The sequence below is a fragment of the Cupressus sempervirens genome, chromosome 5 (genome assembly GCF_028749045.1).
Source record: "Cupressus sempervirens isolate cs-2001-9-10 chromosome 5, ASM2874904v1, whole genome shotgun sequence".
NCBI lineage: Eukaryota > Viridiplantae > Streptophyta > Pinopsida > Cupressales > Cupressaceae > Cupressus > Cupressus sempervirens.
In genome coordinates, this window is record NC_143122.1 from 756,881,992 (window position 1) to 756,904,028 (window position 22,037).

Below are 22,037 nucleotides of genomic sequence, written 5' to 3' on the forward strand. Positions count from 1 at the left end.
CAGAGCTATCTTCATTTGCTCCCATTCTTAATTGATAGGTGATGGCTGGGGTGCCCCCAATGTAGGAGTGCCTTGAGGTAGGTATGTGCTGGATGGGGCCACTGAATATGGATGGCTATGAGGGATTTGCTGATAGGAATTGTACATTGTTTGGGTAGCTGCATGGTGGATGACAAGTTGGTGAGGGGGAGGTGGCGCATATTGTTGCATGTGCTGCGAGGCTTGCTGTTGATATTGGATTTGAGGTTGGGATTGAGGAACATAAGCTGGCTATGGGATAAATGGATTTCTTTGTGGAGGTAAGGTATAAGATAGTTGAGAGGCTTGGGGAAAGGATCGGGGGGCTTGTGGGGTTTGACCAATATATGTGGGTTGTACCCCCATTTGGGATGGTATCTGCAAATAATTGGTGGTTGGTTGGGGTGGTGGATTACCTCCTAGAAGTGGCATTGAAAAGTAGTTGGTAATTGGAGGTAATGGATTAGTTGGTGGTAGAGGTGGTGGGAATTGAAAGCTTGGGAATGGAACTGATGGGGTTTGATAGCTTTGTGGTTGGATTTGGAAGCTTGGTAGAGTGGTGGCAGGGGCTGGGGTCACTTGGGAGCTTGGTAGAAAATTGGTAGTAGCTTGTGGGATTTGATAGCTTTTTGGAGTGAGGGTAGTAGCTTGTAGATTTGTGGCTAATGGTATTGAGCTCCCAAGACCTAATGGAAATGATGGGATTGTGCTTTGGGTTGTAGTGAACAAGCTGGGGGTGATGAAAGGTTGATTACTTGGCCCCATGGGTGGCATCCTTGTTGTATATTGCTAAGGTTGGCCAAAGATGCTAGCACTGATTTGGGAGATGGGTGGATTTGGAAGGCTGGGTTGGGGAGTAGCAGCAGCAATAGTGAAGGGGGTGAACGGTGAGCTGTTTTGGGTAAAGGGGGTTTGGAGCGGAGAGGTATGAACAAAGAATGGAGTGGTGGTGGTTGGGTTGGCTTGCGACATGGAGATTTCAACTTGGGTGGATGATGGTATGTTTGGGTCTGTTGGATCATATGGATTGGTTGGAGGCTCTTCTTTTGGCATATATTGAGGATAATTTGGATTATAAGAGCCTATGGGTGGTGGTAGCTGCCCAAAAAATGGGTGAGATGGATCTGATAATGGAGGGGGTCTTCCAAAGTCAAAGGTTCCTACATTTTCCCTTCGAAAATTAGCCATGATTGTCTCTTTGTTCTTGTCTATAATGGCATTTACCAATACTGCATTTCCTGGTTGGTTCATGAAAGCTTCAATGTCAGTACATGATGGCATAGCTTTCTCTGGGCTAAAGGATGGCTGAATGCTCAAGGGGGGTGAGGCTGTTCGATCCAAATGATAGGGCTCCATTGTTTCTTTCTTCTTGGCTAAGCGAGTGACGGGTGGCATGAAAAATGCTCCTAGGGATGAGATGCAATAATGCTGATGGATGCAAAAGGGGGAAGGCTTCTCTATGCAAATGATTTCCTAGGTTAAGGCAAAGCTATATGACAAAACCTAAGGAGGATTGGGTTGGAGATTCTAACTTCAAAGATATGTTGCCAAAGCACGAAAGGTCTGCTTTCCTATGTGCAAGCTTGGTGGTGATTGTGTTAACTTAAGGATAGACTGATGATCCTTTAGGAAGAACACGAGATTGATCACTTGTGGATCCCAACCTTTAGCTCAAGGTGATGAGGGATAACAAGTGACAAAGCTGGATTACCCTAGACAAAGCTCTGTCAAAGGGATAACCTTGGTGAGATTGATGGATTTGGAAGATTTTAGGAGTGGCAAACTTTTGGCAAAAGTGACAACAATTTTGAAGGCTTGGATGTGAGGTTTTGATTGCTGGCTAGATGGTTTGATTCTAAATGAGATGGATGAGCTAATAACGCTTAAGGGGATAACCTAAGATGGCTGGCTTTTCTACAAAGATGACTCTAAAGTGAAGCTTATCCAAGAAGATGTGGAGAAACAAGGGTGTCTAATCATAAAAATCATGCCTAGTTGGTAAGGCATAAGCAGGATTAACTCCTGGATGTTGGCTAAATTTGATGTTGCGCTCTAACCAGGCCTCTTGAAGTGCTTTGTCGATAGCTTTATCCTCTACTTTGTGGAGTTTGGAAATTCGTGGGCTTGGTGTTATTTCTTTTCTCTTGGCTGAAAGTTCTTGGTATGCTAGAGATGGTTTGAGTTTAACTTTGTGGAACTTCTATTTGGGTTTGGGTTTCTTTGACATCAATTTTTGAATCTGCTTGGCTTTGAGAGATCTTGGTTGTTTTGCTTCAACTCGTTCAACTTCTAGAATAGGCAGTGACTACGCTAAGTATGCCCTAAGCTAGGATTGACCAAGTTTGGCAAACATTCATTCAACAAATAAAAGATCAAGCAATAGATAGAAACAACCAGATAGAAGTTTTTGATTCTCAGAAAGTGATACTTGCGCCAAGGAGTGTGTATGTTCTACAAATGTTTCGATCAGTCACCTCAAACACATTAACATCCTAGATGGTTGTCTACAAGGCTGACAGTCAGTTTAGCTAAGGAGTCCTCGATATACCCAAGGTACGTGAGGCCCAAATCCATAGATGAGACCAAAAAAATGTCACACAGCCGAGAGGAGCGGTGACCCACTTCTCCTCTTTCACTTCTCAAGGGTATAAAGTTCCTTGAGGCTTAGCCCGAGTGAAAAAATCTTGATCCCAAGAGAGGTGTCTTTCGATTCACCTCTCGATTCTTATACTCCGCCAGAACGCTGGAGTTGAGGTCATCCAAGGGGTGATGAAATCTCCAAGCAGGCCTCCTAAAAAGAAACAAGGTTTTGGATCCTAATCTTATGCACCCAAGATGGCCTCAAAATACGACAAGGGGAGAGAAGACTTGGATGACCTTGGGCTAAAAAAAACGCTTGTTCTTTTACCAACTGACTCTTATGTGTGCTAATCTAGACTTTGCAAGCACTCATGTTTAAGAGACAATGTTCAATTCCAACTTGAAGCACCAACAAAAGTAAATCAATCAAAGAATGCAAACAATAAGAAGAGTTAGGGTCACCAAAAGCAAACTCGTGCACCCAGAGGCCCTCCACGTCAAGTATCAATTAATTTTCTTTAAGGCATTCAAGATTGAGTGTGAGTTTGTTTTAAGCCCAAAACAAAAGTGTGTGAGATTCAATTTCAAGCGCGTGCCCGGAGGCTCTCTACGTCAGTTGTTGTTCAATTTTAGTGCCCAAACTTGAAGTGTGATCGATTTAATTTAGATTTTTGATCATTTAAGAATTTTGATAAAGTTAAAGCAAACATTCAAAGACCAAGTGAGTGAGTTAGATTGTGGAACATTTAACACCTTTTTCAAGTAGACCCATCCCCATAAATGGCTCCAAAATTGTAACCAATGGTTAATATTTGATGGGTGATTAGAAAAGAGGTGAGTCCAAGGAACTACTCAAATTGATTTTTGCAAATTTGTATTTTAACTTAACAAGGTTTCTTAAATGTCCAAAAATCAAACTTTACCTAGATTGCATGTGAAAAAGAGATTTGTTTTGTTCAATTTTTAGAAGCTCCAAATGAAGTGTTTGATATTGCAATGGCTAATTGATCCTTAGAATTTAAGATTGGATTTGTTGTTTTAATCATGCATTCAAGGAAAAATTGATTTTAATCCATGGCATTCAAGAGTGATTTTAGCAACATGCATTCAAAGACAAGTGGTTAAACATTCAAGTGTTTTCTTTTGAGCATTCAAGATTCAGATTTTGTGTGTTGTTTTAAGAAATTTGAAGTGCTTTGTTTTAACCTTAGATCATTCAAGATTTTTTTGGACTCAAAAGTGAAAATGACTCTTTGGACTTTGCTTTTCATTCAAGATTTTGTGTTCTAGTTTGCATATTTTAAGCCCAAAAATGATATTCCTAGATTGTTTTGATGCATGAAAAACCTAAGAAACATTCAAGATTTTGCAATAAGAAATTTGTTTGGAACAAATAACAAAGCTTTTAGAACAATTTTTGGCAACCATTTAGGACTCTTAGTTTTCATGAGATTTTTTAAAAGAACTTTAGTGTGCACTTAGTGTTGATTTTGAACCTTTTGAAATGGAAACTTGAAGTTCTTTTTAAATTCTCAAAAATGAAGTGTTCCTAATTTTGCATGAATGCATATAAAACCTTGATGTTGCAAGGATGCAAATGATTAGATTGGTTTAGTTTCACTTGTTAAAAGATTTTTTCTTTTTTGCAAATTTTTAATTTTTCAATGGATTTAAGTATGATTTGGGGGTTCATTTTAAGTACTAAAAAGAAGTGTGTAGGATTTTGCTTCCTTAAAAAAAAATGGCCAAGATCTCCCACAAGAAGAAGAAGAAGAAGTAGATGGAATAAGAAGAATATAGACAAGAAGAGGAAGAAGAATTTCAAGTTCTTTGTCCACCTATAAGCTTGAAAAATCTGCAAACACTATGAGATAGATTATGAGTTCCTTTGTCTTCTTCATGCTCATGTGGACCTACAAAATCAATTTATACAATCCTGTCAATCACAAAAACAAGTAAAATTAGCCAAAATCAACAAATTACATACAAAACTTGACTAAAAAGCTAATGAAGATGACCCATGCGGGGTCCCACCGGGCGTGCCAAAATGTATATGAGCAATGTTAGTATGCTAATAGAAACCAAATTTAAATAAAGCTTCTACAAACTAAACAAAATTCATAAACTTCAAGATAGAATAAGATGAGCTCTCAATTGAGAATATGAGCCATTAATGGACTCTCTCAATGAGAAGCTCTCTTGTTGAGTAGCTTTATCTAAATGGATAGGATGTATGCTCAATATGCTTCCAAAGGCTTCAATGGATGATTGTGGATTTTTGGTGTGGATAGATGGCTTTAGTATGGATTTGGCTCTCAAAATAGAATTATAACTTTACTTCATGGATTGTGTTATTTTGCAAAGGGGAAGGACCCAATTTATAGGCAAGAGGCTTGAGGGATTGAGGGCTAACATGCAAGGATGGGAAAAAGCTCATGAAGAGCTCAGATTGCATGAGAAGAGAGCACATGGATTGTGCTTCTTTATAGCCAATCAAGGAGTGACACATGTCACATGGTGAGAGGATGGAGGAAAGGGGAAGGATGAGTCAACAAAGGAGGCTCAAGGGATAAAATCTTCATAAAGACCGTCATAATGACTTGTAAGAGCAATAAAAGGGCTTGTAAGAGTCATTTATGACCTAGTGGACTTCATAAAGTTTTATGTTTGAGATATTTTGAGGGTGATGAGAGCAATTTCGACTTGGAATTGATTAAGAAGGTTTTAAGCTTGTTTAGGCTTGTGCAAATGATTAGAGGATGGATTAGGATGGTTTAGGATTAGCTTAGGGATGGGCAAGTGGATGGCATTTAATGAGGGTGGGTGAAGGAGGAGATATTTGTTAACTTTGGCTTGGGTTAGTAAGTTTTAACCCATGTTTAGGGAATGTGACAAGGTTAGGAGGGGATTAGGATTAGGTTTAAAGACATCTTCTAGAAGAGTCTAGACTTTGGATGAGGATAAAGACTTTCTAGAATAGTCTAGAATTTCCTAGGATGAGGATGAAGACTTTCTAGAAGAGTCTAGAACTTCTTAGGATGAGGATAAATTAGATTTTTAGGAAATAAATAAAGTTTTATTTATTTCAAGGGTTTGGGCTGAGGAGATATTTATTAAAACTTTTTTAATAAACATGAGGATTAATATTTAATCTTAATTAAATATTTTGAGTTGGGATTAGGGGTAGGAAATGATGGGATTAGCCTTTAATCAAAATTTAAAGAAGGATTAGAAGATTTTGGAAGAGGTTATTGGTCATAAAGAAATTGGCCAAGTTTTGGGCAAAAAATAATTTTTTAATTTATTTTAGGATTTTTGGTCAATTTATTAATTAAATAAATAATAAATAAGGAAATAATGTTTAAATAAGATTTAAACATTTTTGGGAGGGATTCCTTAATTAAATATTTTTAATTAAGATAAAAGGATTTAATGGCGTAAACATTAATTAATTAATTAATTAAATAATTAATTAATAAATGATGATGTCATCAGGGATTTTTTCAAAAAATAAAAATACTTTATTTTTTAAAGGATTGTTAGGTGTCTACATTGTTTATAATTTGATTGGTCATTCTATCCCTTATCCTATACTGAATACTAAACTCCTCTATACAAAGGATGACATTTTGTAGAAGTCTATGATGAAAGTCCTTCAACCTCTAGTAAACCCATTCCAAACGTTATTTGTCTAACATCTTCATAAGTTGCATTTAAATTATGAAAATAAATTATATCATTAAAACATGATAAATAATATGACTTTTTCAAAAAGGAAAGAAATGTTGCATAAAGGATAGTAACCATAATCATTAAACTAAGGTATTTTACATGAAATAAACATAAAATATATTTGATTAAATTGATATCTTGACACACATTTTTTTAATGTTAGTATTTTTTGTCTTGAAAAAAATAATTTGACATAGTGTGGTACAAACTTATAAGGGCATAAGAAAATAAGTGGTCATTTTCTTTAATGTAAGTATACTAAAAGGAACTTACAAGGTTATATTAAAAGTCTATTTATATATTATGGATGTGAAAACATGTATTTAAAACATTTGAAATGTGATTCATAGTAGTATACAAGTATATGCAAACTTTATTTAAATACTACAATCATACAGTAGTATAGTAAGTATAATAAAAATTACAAAATATTAAACTAGAAAATTAAAATTGTACTTGCATTGGACAAAGTATTGAAAAAATATATATTACATCAATTTTCTTCTAACAATTTAATTCTATTTTCTTCATCCTTGCGCTTGGCGACTTGTCTACCCTTTTTCATTTTCTCATAGTGATCATACATGAATGGGGGCATTATTCTTAGACACTGTAAAGATTTAACATGAGAAATCACCACAAATGTCAATCAAGTTCTTTCTCTTGGCCCTATATCAATTGTCAATTTTGGAAGAGTCAAACCTTGAGATTTATGTATAGTCAATACCCATGCCAATCTTAAAGGAAATTGAAGTGTTCTACCCTTCTATATTGGTGTTATTGGAATTGTTTTTGGATGATGGTCTTCAAATGGTAGTCTAGAATGGTTATCAAACTCAACCATCACATATGTTGGAGGTTCAGGTGGAATGTTGCATTGTTTGTAGACTATATTTAAAATGTACCCCAAAGATCCATTTAAAAGACCTACTTGTGCACATAGATTTGAAGTTAGAATGACCCTTCCATCCTTACAAAGTAGAAACTCTAGATCAAGCTCATCATTTGAATAATCTTCCAATGCATTACCATGTCCTACTTTTGTTGCAACACTATGTGCAATAGGATACTTCAGTGAATGCAACATTTTTTTATTATGACTACAAACATTTTCATTTGTTGAGAATAGATGGACATAATTTTTAAACTATAAATTTGTTCCAAGATGTATGCTGATAGGGGTTCTTGTCATTAGCAACCTCCAATCATCAATATGTGGGTTTGTATCTATTCCATACATCAAAAGTTGACAAAATCTTTGTTGATCATCATTTTCCCCATCTTTTCTGAATATCTTATCCAAAGTAACAACAATCTTAAATTCCTACCATAGCAACTTTTCCCTTCTATTAATGTCATATGCTGGTCTATCACTAACAGGAGGAAGCTGGCCCAAATCTCCTACCAAAATACTAGATACACCTAAAATATAAGAATGAAAATATTTATGTCAGAATGAATAATTTGTAATTATATTTTAGTAACGTATTAGTCTATATTTTGTACATGGTGCACTTGTTAATGAGGAATAGTGAAGCCGTTTACCTCCAAATCTTATCTCTACATTTTGAGGGAATGCTTGTCAAAGTCAAGAGTCTATGTTCTCCAATATTTTCTAACCAATAAGGCTCATTTCATCAATCAAAATATACTTGATATGTGCCATTTCTTCTTGAAAACTCTCAAGTCTTGTTCCTTCTAATTGAGAAAAATTTAAAAAACTTACAATATAATTTTAATAAATGATAGAAGAATCAAATTAAATTTCCAATAGAAAATTTTTATTTACTAATTAAATATAGAAAACAAAATTGAAGTTAAGCACATTATTTAACAAGTAGTTGAATGGATTTCAAACGTACTTGATTTCAGTAGAAAAAGAAATAGTGAGGAATTCAAGAATACTTCAAATAGTAGTATTTAGTTCAAAGACAAAAAGTACTCAAAATTATCTATTAGGTAGTTAATCTCAATACAAAAATATTGTGAGTTGTTCAATATTATTGTGCTGAAATCCATCGACCTTCAACCCATTCTTGTGCTAGTTGTAGTTGGGGGTGTAAAAATGGTAGTAGAGTATGACTATCAGGGAAATATAATTCATATAACTCTTTCATCCTAAGAGGTGACTCAAATGTATCAACAATCACTCCCCTCCACCAATAGTCACTTTCTAGTACTTCGACATGAAGTTCAGCTTCTATATCTGAAGGCAATGCTAGTTGAGGTGGAATTGGATGCATATATTCAGGAAAGATCTCTTCCACAAGGGGCTCTGGAGCCACTTCATCAGTTATGAAATACTCATATCTAACATAATACTTGATTTTTGTAGTATTATGAAAATGTCCTATGATAGCTACTTCAAACCAAGCACCCTCAAAACCATTCTCATCAAAAGAGACTTCAACCTTCATCCCTATATGCACATCCATGTCTTATACCTTTTTGCATAGTTAAAACAATAGAAAACTTTACTTGTTAAAATGATAACATAAATATAATTGTTAATAGTAAATATAGTTTATATTATTCATATTAGGGGGAAAAAGTATTTTCAAAACATAGAATGTAGCAAAAAGTAATAGAAAAAATATTAAGTTTATATTAGTTTTTCTGTAAAGTTGGAGTCTCCTAATTGAAACTATACTAAATTACACAATTATAAATAGAATTTTAAAAATGGAATAAAAAATAGAAAAATGGTCTCATTTGATTCAAAATAGGATACTACCTCATACAAATGGCATTAAAAAAACATCTAAATAATGTTTCTATATTATTCAAAAAAAATTATAACTGAAATCAATAAATTAAATATAACTTACAAGGAAAACTATTAAAATTTGAACTAAATTTAATATTTCTAAAAAATAACTAAATAAAACACTAATATGTTTTGAATGGAATGCAAATAATGACACTTAAAATTATAGACTTTAGATCAATTTATATACGTATAGCCTGAAAAATAATTATTTTATGCTCTTGAAACTATGATACCATTTCTCTATTTGTGGATGCTTTAATATTATATCTTTTCAATACATTTGAAACTATTAAACAATTTTCACATCTACATGCACACTTGAGCAAAAGTATTACAAGTAAATGTAACTAATTTTATTAGTTTTCTAAAGCTTTAAAATTTTGAAGAATATAATCTTTTATAGGTGATAAAGATGTGATCATTCTTTTTAGGAGCACTACCCTTAAGTGGCAACCATGTATGAGAACATAATGTTATTCCTTCAATCCAATATCTTGAAAAAGGGGATTCTACACACTTTTTTAATAACTTGATTATTTATAGTTGTCTTTTTCATTTTTTTATTTTATAAAATATACTTTTTCTAATACACTTAATACTAATATATTATATATTCAACAATTACATGATAATAATTTTAATATTCAACATAATATTTTTTAAATGGTGGATAAAATAGTTGGTCCAAAACTGATGTAGTGTCATCATGATACAACTTAAAGGTGAACATATCCGAAAGATAAAGTTCTTTTTTTTTAAATCGGCAAATGGCCAAGGCCTCGATTAATTTTATTAATTTAATAAATAATTACAATAGCTTTACTCCATTTAAATGAGCACTGGTAGGACAGAACTGAGAAGAAAACCTCTAGTCTAGCCTAAGATAGACGTCTTATATTATTACATCTTAAAAGGGGCATATCCCAGTTAAATCACCAGATATCAATAAAAATTAATTTACATCATGCATAGGGGCATACCCCTAATAGGATTCAATGATTGTGTCACAATTATTAATACATTGTTGTGCTTTGCCAACTCTAGAGACGAAAACCACCTGATTGTAGTAATTCTTCCCATGCCGAACTCGCATTCCTCCTACTCATCTTTATCAATCAACAGGTTAGAGTACAGGATAGAACTGAAAGGAATGAAACATCCATCCTTGAATTCGAGGGGATCTGTTTTCCTTTTTTGTTAATGTTAAATTACCAATGTTGTAAAGATCATAAATTTACACCTAATGAATTAAATAAACAAGAAGGTGAAACCATTATAAATATCCTTCACAAAGAAAATTGAGAAGAGAACCAAAACTCACAGATTCCTCTAAGTACTTATAACCATCATTAATACCAAAATGTCTCTTTTTAAATGTAGCAACTAAGTCTAATAATGTCTACCCAATCCAAGCATAAGAGAACGAAAGGACAAATTACATACATTTGCTTGCTAACATAAATTAAAGCAAGAATAGTCTAAACCCAAAAAATACAAAGACAAGCCATTACTTCCTTGCCCGACAGTCAAAAGCGAAAACATAAAAGAAAATAAATCTATGAAAACTAGAAATGTTAAACATATTATGGTATGAAACCACCAAAAGGATCAATAAAAGGTAGTCTCCAAATGCTGTTAATCACTACAACAAGAACACAGAGAGGTGCATAATATAATAATATGTAAAAGAAATAATACATTGAAAGAGCTAATGATACAAATGATAATTGTATCATAGCTTTCAAAGTATATCCAAAAGATAAAGTTAAGTCTTCTTTCTATCTTCAAAATTTATTAATCTTCTTCTTTAATAAAAAAAGAAAAAATAAATTATGTTCATTACATATTTAAAGATGTCTTGCATATCTATTTTATAACTGGTTTATTAAATGGAACATTATGAAATTCTTTCAATATTCTTAAAAAAACTTAATTAAATATTTGTAAGCATTCTAGGGATCTAAAAGAGACCATATTGAATTTTATATAAAATTCATATAGTATATTATTTTACAGATTTTTGTTGTCTTGCCAATATGCCTCCTCACCAGCAAAATTTTAGATCACAAGCACACCCACACCGAGACTATATGTGATCTAAACTTAACTTTGCATTGTTTGATATGTTTTTCATATTGTTTTGTAGGGTTTTTACAATTTTTATTTAGATTTGTTTATTTATTATAATTTCAATTGATTTTTTATCAAGAAATGTCCATAATCAACTGGAAAATCCATAAAACCCTCAAGAACCTCAAAAACAAAACCCTCCTCAAGAAGAACAACAAATTCCACAACCTGAACAAATTGCAAGACCTCCACGAGGAACACAAGAAAATATAATAAATGAAATAGAGAGAGAGAGGCAAAACTAAATTAGAAGGACTCATTGCTTGGTTGAAAGAATCTGGACAAACCAATCCAATGAGGGCTCAATTAGCATTATTCCTTGAATCCATTAAGACCTAGATAGCCTCAGTTAGTGGTGAGTTAGATATTTGGCAAGTTAAGAGGGATGAACAAAAAAGGTTTTATGCAAATAAATTGTCATATGAAGATGTTAGAAAAAAAGAAATACCAAAAGGTAGAATATGTGCATTATTTAGAAAACTCGATGAGAAAAATATTGTTAGAGAGGGTACTAAATGGTTCCCCATCCATTGGTGCATACATGATGCTATAAGAAATAATTTTTGGGATAGATGGTGGATGGTTTTTTATGCCCCTCCTTGACACAATCATGAGGTCCCCATGTATTTTTTGAAGAAATTATATTTTGAGTTTGTCCTTGGGGGGATCCCCAATTATTTTGATATATTAGACTCCCAAAGTAGAGGTGGGGGGTCATCATTTTAGAGGCCAGGAGCACATCATGACTCTAATGTAGATAGGGTACCTGTCGTCAAGCCACAGTGCAAGCATGTGACTATTCCTTCAGTTGTGAAGGAACATGTAGAGGCCAGTGTTGGAATATTCAAATATGGAAAGAATACTTATGAGAGGGGAGTGGGGGGGGGGTGAATCAAAATTATTGTACTTTAATTAATAAAACTTTTAACTGAAAGTAAATTTCATGCATGTGGATACATCAAGAAAACATGAAACTGAGACATGCATCAACAACACATAACACTAGAATTTGGTAACCCAGAAACCCTCCAAGAATAAGAAGGTAAAACTGGGGTGGGGATGATACCCACAAAAATTACTACAGCAATATTGTTCAACCACTTCTGATGGTCTGCCCCTTTAAAGGCCTGCCCTGTTAAAGGCTTTGCACTGTGTCAATACTGACCTGGTTAAAGGATTTCAAACAATTACATGAAGTGTCACCCTGTTAAAGGATTTAATCACCTTTTGATAAGGATCTACTAGCTGTTAAGCCAACCTATCTACATAGAATTTTCTTTCTAATACAATGGTAAGAGAGTATTAGGTATTATAAACCTGATAGTTTGCAATCCTTGTTTGTTGAATGCAGGTACTTGTTCTGGCTCTTTCTCTAATTTCAATCCTCTGAGATCTGAGTTCTATTTTTCTACTTTGCTTTGTTATGATCAACTGATTATTGAATTCCTGCTCTTACTTTCTATGTCTCCTTTCACTGAATTCCATTATGTTTTTTTCTTTTTAACACTACTCTCCTTCTCTCATCTCTCTATTCAATGAGACTTTCATCTTCCTTAAAAAGACTTCGAAGACTTAGGGTTAGATTTGGATCTACAACCCACATTGAATCCTAATTTCCCGCTTAATACTTGCCTTTAGCTGATTGGTTGCATGCCTTTTCAATTTTCTAATTGGCTGCATGCAGATTGCATAGAAAATGTAAAAGATTCGTTCTTATCTCTATATCATTCGAGATTTATCTTATGTCGGCTACCAAAATGGTTTACATCATAGTTTGTGCAATTATAAACTCTTATGCTGATATCCTGAGTTACTCGACTCCTAAAGCATTACTGATGCTCGGCACATGCTGTTTAATGGATAGCTCTGCACCTAAACAAAACTGTATCACTTGGCACCTTATGTTACTCGGCACTTGTTATTACTCGACACTTGTTATTACTCGACACTTGATATTAGTCGGCACTTGTTATTACTCGACACTTGATATCACTTGACACTTGAATAACTCAACACTTGATATCACTCGGCACCTTATGTTACTTGGCACTTGTTATAGCTCGACACTTGATATTACTCAACACTTGAATAACTTGGCTCCTACTCTTTGCTCAACAATTATAGTGAAAAATGGTTAAGTGTATTGACACTGAGCTATCAAAATTATTCTTTAAACCAACAATCTCCCCCTTTGACATGAGTGGAAAAAACACTTAACTAAGATCCTGTGATCTCTTATGACTCCTTGTGAGTTGACCATGTTTTCTACACTCAGTGACTAATGTCTTCTTTCTACTTTCTGATCATTATGTTATATCAAAATTTGTTAAAAATTCTCCCAAAATTTTCTATCTCCCCCTTTTATCATACTTACCATTTCATTCTGTACTTAACTCCCCTATACTTAATCTCTACTTAAAACTCCCTCATACTTATTCTCCACCTTTTTGACACTTATGTCAAGGGTTCTATAGGGAAATGCCATACTTAGCTAAAAATGCACTATTTACTTCAAGGAGTACCTTCAGAGTTGCATCCCAATTTTCTAGTGTAACATCCAATGACTTATGTTGAATGGCAATCTCTACTGCTAGGTGTACAAGTCCATCAGATGTAGAAAGATTGGGGTCTTTCTTGAGGATTGTCTCTACAATCATTTGCTCCTTGTGAAGTAATTCCAAATGAGGAGTAATAGAGGATTGAATTTGCATCAATTTAGCTTTGGTGGTTGCCTCCTCTACTGCTAAGACAACTAACTCTCTTTGTGTGTGAAGCGATTGGGCAAAATGCTTCTCACTCTGAGCTAGATTTGTACGGAGTTGCATGCTAGAAATCTTTAGATTTTTCTCCAAGCTTAGTATCTTCTTGGTAGCGTCCTGTGTGAATGTGGAAAAATCACACAACTTGTTGTATAGGGAAAATATGTTTCCAAGTATAGTTTTGACTGTTTCAATTTTCTTAGCTAGTTCCACTTGTGATAGTGTTATATCACTGGATATTTTATTATTTACCTTGCCTTGGAATTTTCTTTCTGACCATTCTAGTAATTTGGCATTTGTTTCGTGGTCTTCATTAGTCACTTGGTCAACTATATCACATAGTTTCTCTATAATTGGCCTTGACTCATCTAGAGACTATAATCAGAAAACTTATGTGAATATATCTTTGATTTGATTCAAGGTAAGCTTATGCTTGTGTTCTCTTCTTAGTGCTTCTTGTCTCCTTCTTCTGTCCAATGCACTCTAAATTTCATTGATCTTCTCTTCAATGAGAGTGCTGGATTCATAATATGGAATCTTTATTTCTTCATCAAGCTCAGGAACTCCATAGTCAAATTTCCTGATTGTCTTTGATGAGCTCGAGCCTAGTGTCCTGATTTATAATTCTAACCTATCAGTGCTCAACTACTGAAGAGTCTATGTTGGAGTACCAGATTTTGGTAATGCAACTAATGTTTGTATTGCAGACTCATCCTTCTTACTTGTCTCATCTTTTTCTTCAGCTTGTATATCCTTTTGATAATCACTAGGTGGGGTTGAACTTGCTGGCTGTTCAGCTGTTTCTTTAGTTTCCCCTGCTGTTGTACTTGGCATCAAAATGTGTTAATGACTACACTTGGTAGAGGTGGAGGTGGAAGGAATATAATACCAGTAGTTTGTATGGTTGAAGGTGGTTCTTGTGTTTTCACCTTAACTTCCTTTGTTTTGACTTCTAGATTCTGCAATTCATCAACACTGACCAATAAAGTATTTGAACTTAATTTTGCTACTAGTGATGATTGGTCAAGGATTTCTAAATCCTCTGCAGTTAATGGATTGATGTTTGGATTTGAAGTGTCTATAACATCCTTGATTTTTATAATCTCTGTAGGTGTGATGGTGGTATGAGGAGGACTATAAGGGGACACCTATGTGTCTTGCACACTTTGATCTTGTGGCTTAGCTGTATCTTTCTCTTCCTCTTTCTCCTTTTTATGTGCCCTATCTTTCTTTTCTTCTTCAACCTTCTTCTTCACTTATTCCTTCTCTTTTTCTTTGATTCCTAATGCCTTCTTCTCCTTTATCTTGGCACTTGCCTCTACCTTATATTCTTCATTATACATATCTTCTATTTTCTTCTAAACTATTTTCCACAATCTTGTGGATTTTGTAACTACCTCTTCAATTTTATTTTGTAAAATGTTGAATGCTCTATGTTTGGGAGTGACTCTATTGTTATGCCTTTTGACTGCATTTATTACTTGATTCTTAGTTAAATCAGGCAACAATCTTGCTAATGTTGATTCCCTTATCTCCCTTTCCATTTGTAAAAAAAAATACCATTTATCCTATACAATTTTATATAGTTCCCTAGGCATTGATTCATCTAATTCTAGAGGTGTGTGCTTATATTCAGCCATCATAGCATACACACATTCCTCTAATTTATTTTTCTCTTCTTTGGTGAGCTTAAAAAATATAGGTTCTTTAAACTTTTCAAATCATCATTCCTAATCTTTGAACATAATTTATCAATAGTAGTCTAAGATTTGTGCCTTACCACTTGAAATTGGTTGTTTTCCTCTGACTTTGTCTTTTCTTCATCTGTTTCAGGCTGGGCAACAAATTTTCTTTTCTTTTTAGGCTTGGCAGCAGTCTTCTTTGGAGTTTTCTCCTTCTCTTTTGCCTCTTCTTGGGCATTTTGTGTTGTAACCCTTGTAGTCAGTCTCTTTGGTGCAATAGCAGCTACTTTCTTTCCCTTGGGTTGAGGAGCAGGAGGATTTGTGGCCTTTCTTTTTGTGACCTTGGGTTCATCTGGTGCTTCCTCGGCTTCTTCTTCCTTAGCACTTTCCTCTTTGTCTTCTCCTAACCCTTGAGTTAGACCTTGTGGTTCATCTCCCTTATCTTCAATGTCATCTTCTTCCTCTTCTACTGTTACCTCTCCTTCAACACCAAATTTTCTCTTAATTTGTCTCACCAATTTTTCTTTCTTCTTTACTACTGAGGCAGTCTTCAAATTTTTATCACCCTTGATTTAACAACATCATAGGTTCCAAAGGCTTTTGCATTCTTATCAACTTCTTCTGCAAGGAGGGTTGTTATTGCTGCAGAGGCTTGATCAATACCAAGTTCATAACATAGTGGACTAAGCCATCCTACTCTAGGTATGACTGCTTGTATATAGGTATAATCAATATCTACAAGAAAACAAATATCTTTTTCATATTTCTCGATCAATGAGACTGGAATCCTCATTCTTTGTTTCATGGACTGTTTAAAGTCCTCAAAGTAACTAGTCATTTCGGCATCAAAATTTTCAACCATCTATTCAATATATCCATTGATTTGTTCAACAATTGTTTTCTTTGGACTCCATCTTACCTTACGTACTGAAGGGAATTCTTTCATCAGATAGAAAAATATGCACACCAAAACTGATCCAAATTTGCACTAAGCTCCCTTGCTCTTCCTTATAGCTCCCAGATTCTCATTAATCTGTTGAAACATGAGCTCTGCTAGATTATAAGTATCATCCTTTTTTATTATCTTGTATGCAACATCAATTGCTACACAAGGCACACTATTTAACCTACTAGACTGATAGAATTTGTGTGAAATAATTCTCACAACAAAATCTAGTAGGGTATCTATGACTATATCAATAGTCATTCCTCTATTATTCCATTTTGCACCTGTATTTTTCTCTGTTACTTCCCTTTTGTCACTACGCAGGGTCTTTGGCTGATCTAGGGTTGGAATGCCAGTAACCCTATGAATAGTTTTCTTTGTGAATTTCACTGACCCTAACTCTAACCAAAAGGATCCATCATGTATTCTACTCAAAACTATGCATACCCATTCAATTTTGAAAACAATCAAAAATTCTAGGGTTTTGGTTAATCCTTTTCTTTCTACTATTGAGAACTCATCTTTCAGTATCTTGTTCTCACATAGCTTTTCATATGCATTGTAAATCTCTAAATCTCCCATGGCTCCAATTTTGCAGTTATAACATCTACAAACATCTTGGACCATAACAACTTTATCAGGAATAACTAATAATGCACTTGTGAGATCATTCTTGTATGCAACTTCTGGAATGGACTTGAATTCAGGTTGTTTTACTTCATTACTGACCAAGTATATTTCATGACTCTCTTTACTCTTAGTGGCTCCAGACCCAGATGCCATTGTTTTCCAAACTAGGGTTTATAGTTTAAAACAAGTTTATAAACTCTACGTAGCTCAACACTTAAATAAAATACCTCAAATCGATGATACTTGTGCTGAATCGCTGTTGAAATCTTCACAAATGGCTTCTGCGCTGACCTTGATCTTCTTTGCTCTTCTCAGCTTTGCTTTGCATTTGAATGGTGAAAAAATGATCAAAAATTGAACTATGTACCCTTCAAAATAGAGTAATTAATGCTTAATGTCTTGACAACTATCTACTCGACACTTGAAAGATTTCAACATGACTTGGCACCCATTGTGTTTCACTTTGCTTGGCTCCCATTAGTATTCCATAGCTCGGCATCATCTATCAACTCAATCACTGTTAGCAGCTCAGCACCTGAAGACAATTTTGGTAGATTTTGCAAGACTCTTAGTTTTGACTTAGCATCTTTTCTTATGCTGATTTCTTCTTTGCAATTCTTTTATCTTTTGGGACTAATGTTTGATGTAACTTAGTTTATCAATCCCAGACACCCATTCTTGCTTGATTTGATGAAATGTGATCACTTGACCCATTAGGTGAAGTGATCTTTGCACTTGATGTGCTGCACTCATCTTTCTTCTTCCATGTCTTATTCATCTCACTTCTGATATGTTCAACATCTATATTTTCCTTTTCATTGTTGAACTTAAAACTTGGTGCCTTTGACCTTGTTGGACAATTCCTACTGACATGATCAATTTTTAAGCAACTGAAACATGTAGTTTGACTCAACCATCTTTTATAGTTCCCCCTGAAATGTGTTCTTACGCAATTCTGGGGTATATGTCCATATTCTTGACAATAGTGACAACTATACCTTGGGTTGTAATCCCAAAATTCATGATTTGATGTCTTTGCTGGTTGAATTGATGTCCACATAGGCTTTGATCTGCATTCAAAAGCTCCATGTCCATATTTCTTGCAAATGTGACAGTGACCCTCAAATTTTGATTTCTTAATAGTCTTGGTTCTACATTCATATGCTTGATGACCTTGCTTCTTGCACTTATAACAATGGCTTACACTTTTAGATTTATCATGCTGATGAGCACTCTTTCTTCTACATACATTAGATGTATGTCCTTTCTTTCCACAAAAATGACATGTAGGTTTGAAATTTTTACATTTATCGCTTCTTTGTTCTGCACTCTTTGATGATTCTCCAACTTCAATGATATTGTATCCAAGTCCTGATGTATCATGGGTTGATCTTGGGGATTTCAGTAATTGCTCAAAATACTTGATGGCTTCATTGGGTTTATTGAAATTTTCTTAAATTTCCTTCTCTCTTCTTAAGTCATTCTGCAATTGTTCATTCTGCATCTTCAGTGTAGAGATCTCAATGTCTTTCACACTAAGTTCATGATGAAGGTTCATCATTTGGGCGAGTGTATCCATGTGCATGTTTGAGATCCTTGTCAATTCAGTACATGTTTCTTCAAGCTTGTTTGCAAGATATCTTTTGTCATTTTTCATCATGGCTTTATCTTCAATTTCTCTTTTCTTTTGTTCAGTGATTTCACATAGCATTATGGCCTGTGATTCATGTTCCATCTTGAGAGATCTTATCTCATCTTCTTGGACTTCATTTTTCTCCATCATTTCTACAATTGCTGCATCAAACTCTTTAGTATCTCCATTGGAAAATATGTTGGTGGCATCAATATCCTTGTATTTTATCTCATTTTTGGCTATGGCTAGATCCTTCCTTCTTTTCAATGAGTTTCTCAACTTGTTTCTAGATTCCTCCAAGTTATGCAGAGCAAGTTGCACATCTATCGCCTGATTTTCAATGATCTTTCCAAGTTTGAAAACTTCCATCTTTAGATCTTATCCTCCAAGCTGTTAGGATTTTTCTTGTGAGAACCTAATCCGCTCTGATACCAATTGTTCAAATATTCAAATATGAAAAGAATACTTATGAGAGGGGGGGTGAATCAAAATTATTGTACTTTAAACAAAAAAACTTTTAACCGAAAGTAAATTTCATGCATGTGAATACATCAAGAAAACATGAAACTAAGACATGCATCAACAACACATAACACTAGAATTTGGTAACCCAGAAACCCTCCAAGAATAAGAAGGTAAAACTAGGGTGGGATGATAGCCACAAAAATTACTGCAGCAATAATTTTCAACCACTTCTTATGGTTTTCCATGTTAAAGGCCTGCCCTGTTAAAGGCTTTACACTATGCCAATAGTGACCTGGTTAAAGGATTTCAAACACTTAACATGAAGTGTCACCCTGTTAAAGGATTTAATCTCCTTTTGATAAGGATCTACAGATAGCTGTTAAACCAACGTATCTACATAGGATTTTCTTTCTAATATAATGGTAAGAGAGTATTAGGTATTATAAACCTGATAGTTTGCAATCCTTGTTTGTTGAATGCAAGTACTTGTTCTAGCTCTTTCTCTCATTTCGATCCTCTGAGATCTGATTTCTATTTTTCTACTTTGCTTTGTTCTAATTAACTGATTATTGAATTCTTGCTCTTACTTTCTATGTCTCCTTTCACTAAATTCCATTATGTTTTTTTCTTTTTAACACTGCTCTCCTTCTCTCATCTCTCTATTCAATGAAACTTTCATCTTCCTTAAAAAGAATTCAAAGACTTAGGATTAGATATGGATCTATGATCCACATTGAATCTTAATTTCCTGCTCAATACTTGCCTTTTGCTGATTGGTTGCATGCCATTTCAATTTTCTAATTGGCTGTATGTAGATTGCATATAAAATGTAAAAGATTGATTCTTATCTCTATATCTTTCGAGATTTATTTTATGTTGGCTACAAAAATGGTTTACATCATAGTTTGTGCAATTACAAACTCTTAATGTGATATCCTGAGTTACTTGGCTCCTGAAGCATTACTGATGCTCAGCACATTTTGTTTCCTGGATAGCTTGGCACCTAAAGAAAATGGTATCACTCGACACCTTATGTTACTCAGCACTTGGTATTACTCGGCACTTGTTATTCCTTAGCACTTCATATCACTCGGTACTTGAATAACTTAACACTTGATATCACTCGACACCTTATGTTACTCAGCACTTGATATTACTCAACACTTGAATAACTTGGCTCCTACTCTTTGCTCAGCATGTATAGTGAAAATAGTTAAGTGTATTGACACTCAGCTATCAAAATTATTCTTTAAACAAACAATCTTCCCCTTTGTCATGAGTGGCAAAAAAAATTAACTAAGATCCTGTGATCGCTTATGAATCCTTGTGAGTTGATCATGTTTTGTACACTCAGTGACTTCTATCCTATTTCTGCTTTCTGACCAATTTGTTATATCAAAATTTGTCAAAAATTCTCCCAAAATTTTCTATCCCCCCCTTTTATCATACTTACCATTTCATTCTATACTTAACTCCCCTATACTTAATCTCTGCTTAGCACTCCCCCATACTTATTCTTCCCCTTTTTGACACTTATGTCAAGGGTTTTATAGGGAAATGCCATACTTAGCTAAAAATGCACTATTTTCTTCAAGGAGTACCTTTAGAGCTGCATCCCAATTTGCTAGTGTAACATCCAATGACTTATGCTGGATGACAATCTCTGCTGCTACGTGTACAAGTCAATCAAATGTAGAAAGATTGGGGTCTTTCTTGAGGACTATATCTACATTAATCTGCTCCTTGTGAAGTAATTCCAAATGAGGACTAATAGAGGATTGAATTTGCATCAATTTGGCTTTGCTGGTTGCCTCCTCTACTGCTAAGACAGCTAACTCTCTTTGTGTGTGAAGCGATTGGGCAAAATGCTTCTCACTCTGAGCTGGATTTGTAGGGAGTTGCATGCTAGAAATCTTTAGATTTTTCTCCAAGCTCAGTATCTTCTTGGTAGTGTCCTGTGTGAATGTGGAAAAATCACACAACTTGTTGTATAGGGAAAATATGTTTCCAAGTACAGTTTTGACTGTTTCAATTTTCTTAGCCAGTTCCACTTGTGATAGTGCTATATCACTGGATATTTTATTGTTTACCTTGCCTTGGAATTTTCTTTCTAACCATTCTAGTAATTTGGCATTTGTTTCCTGGTCTTCATTAGTCACCTGGTCAACTATATCAGATAGTTGCTCTATAATTGGCCTTGAATCATCTAGAGACTGTAAGTAGAAATCTTTTGTGAATATATCTTTGATTTCATTCAAGGTAAGCTTATGCTTGTGTTCTCTTCTTAGTGCTTCTTGTCTCCTTCTTCTGTCTAATGCACTCTAAATTTCATTGTTCTTCTCTTCAGTGAGAGTGCTGGATTCATAATATGGAATCTTTATTTATTCATCAAGCTCAAGAACTCCATAGTGAAGTTTCCTAACTGCCTTTGATGAGCTCGAGCCTTGTGACCTGATTTGTAATTGTAACATATCAGTGCTCGACTACTCAAGAGTCTATGTTGGAGTACCAATTTTTTCTAATGCAACCAATGTTTGTATTGCAGACTCCTTACTTGTCTCATATTTTTCTTCAGCTTGTATATCCTTTTGATGATCAGTAGATGGGGTTGAACTTGCTGGCTATTCAGATGTTTCTTTAATTTTGCCTACTGCTGTACTCAGCATCTAAAGTGTGTTAATGACTACACTTG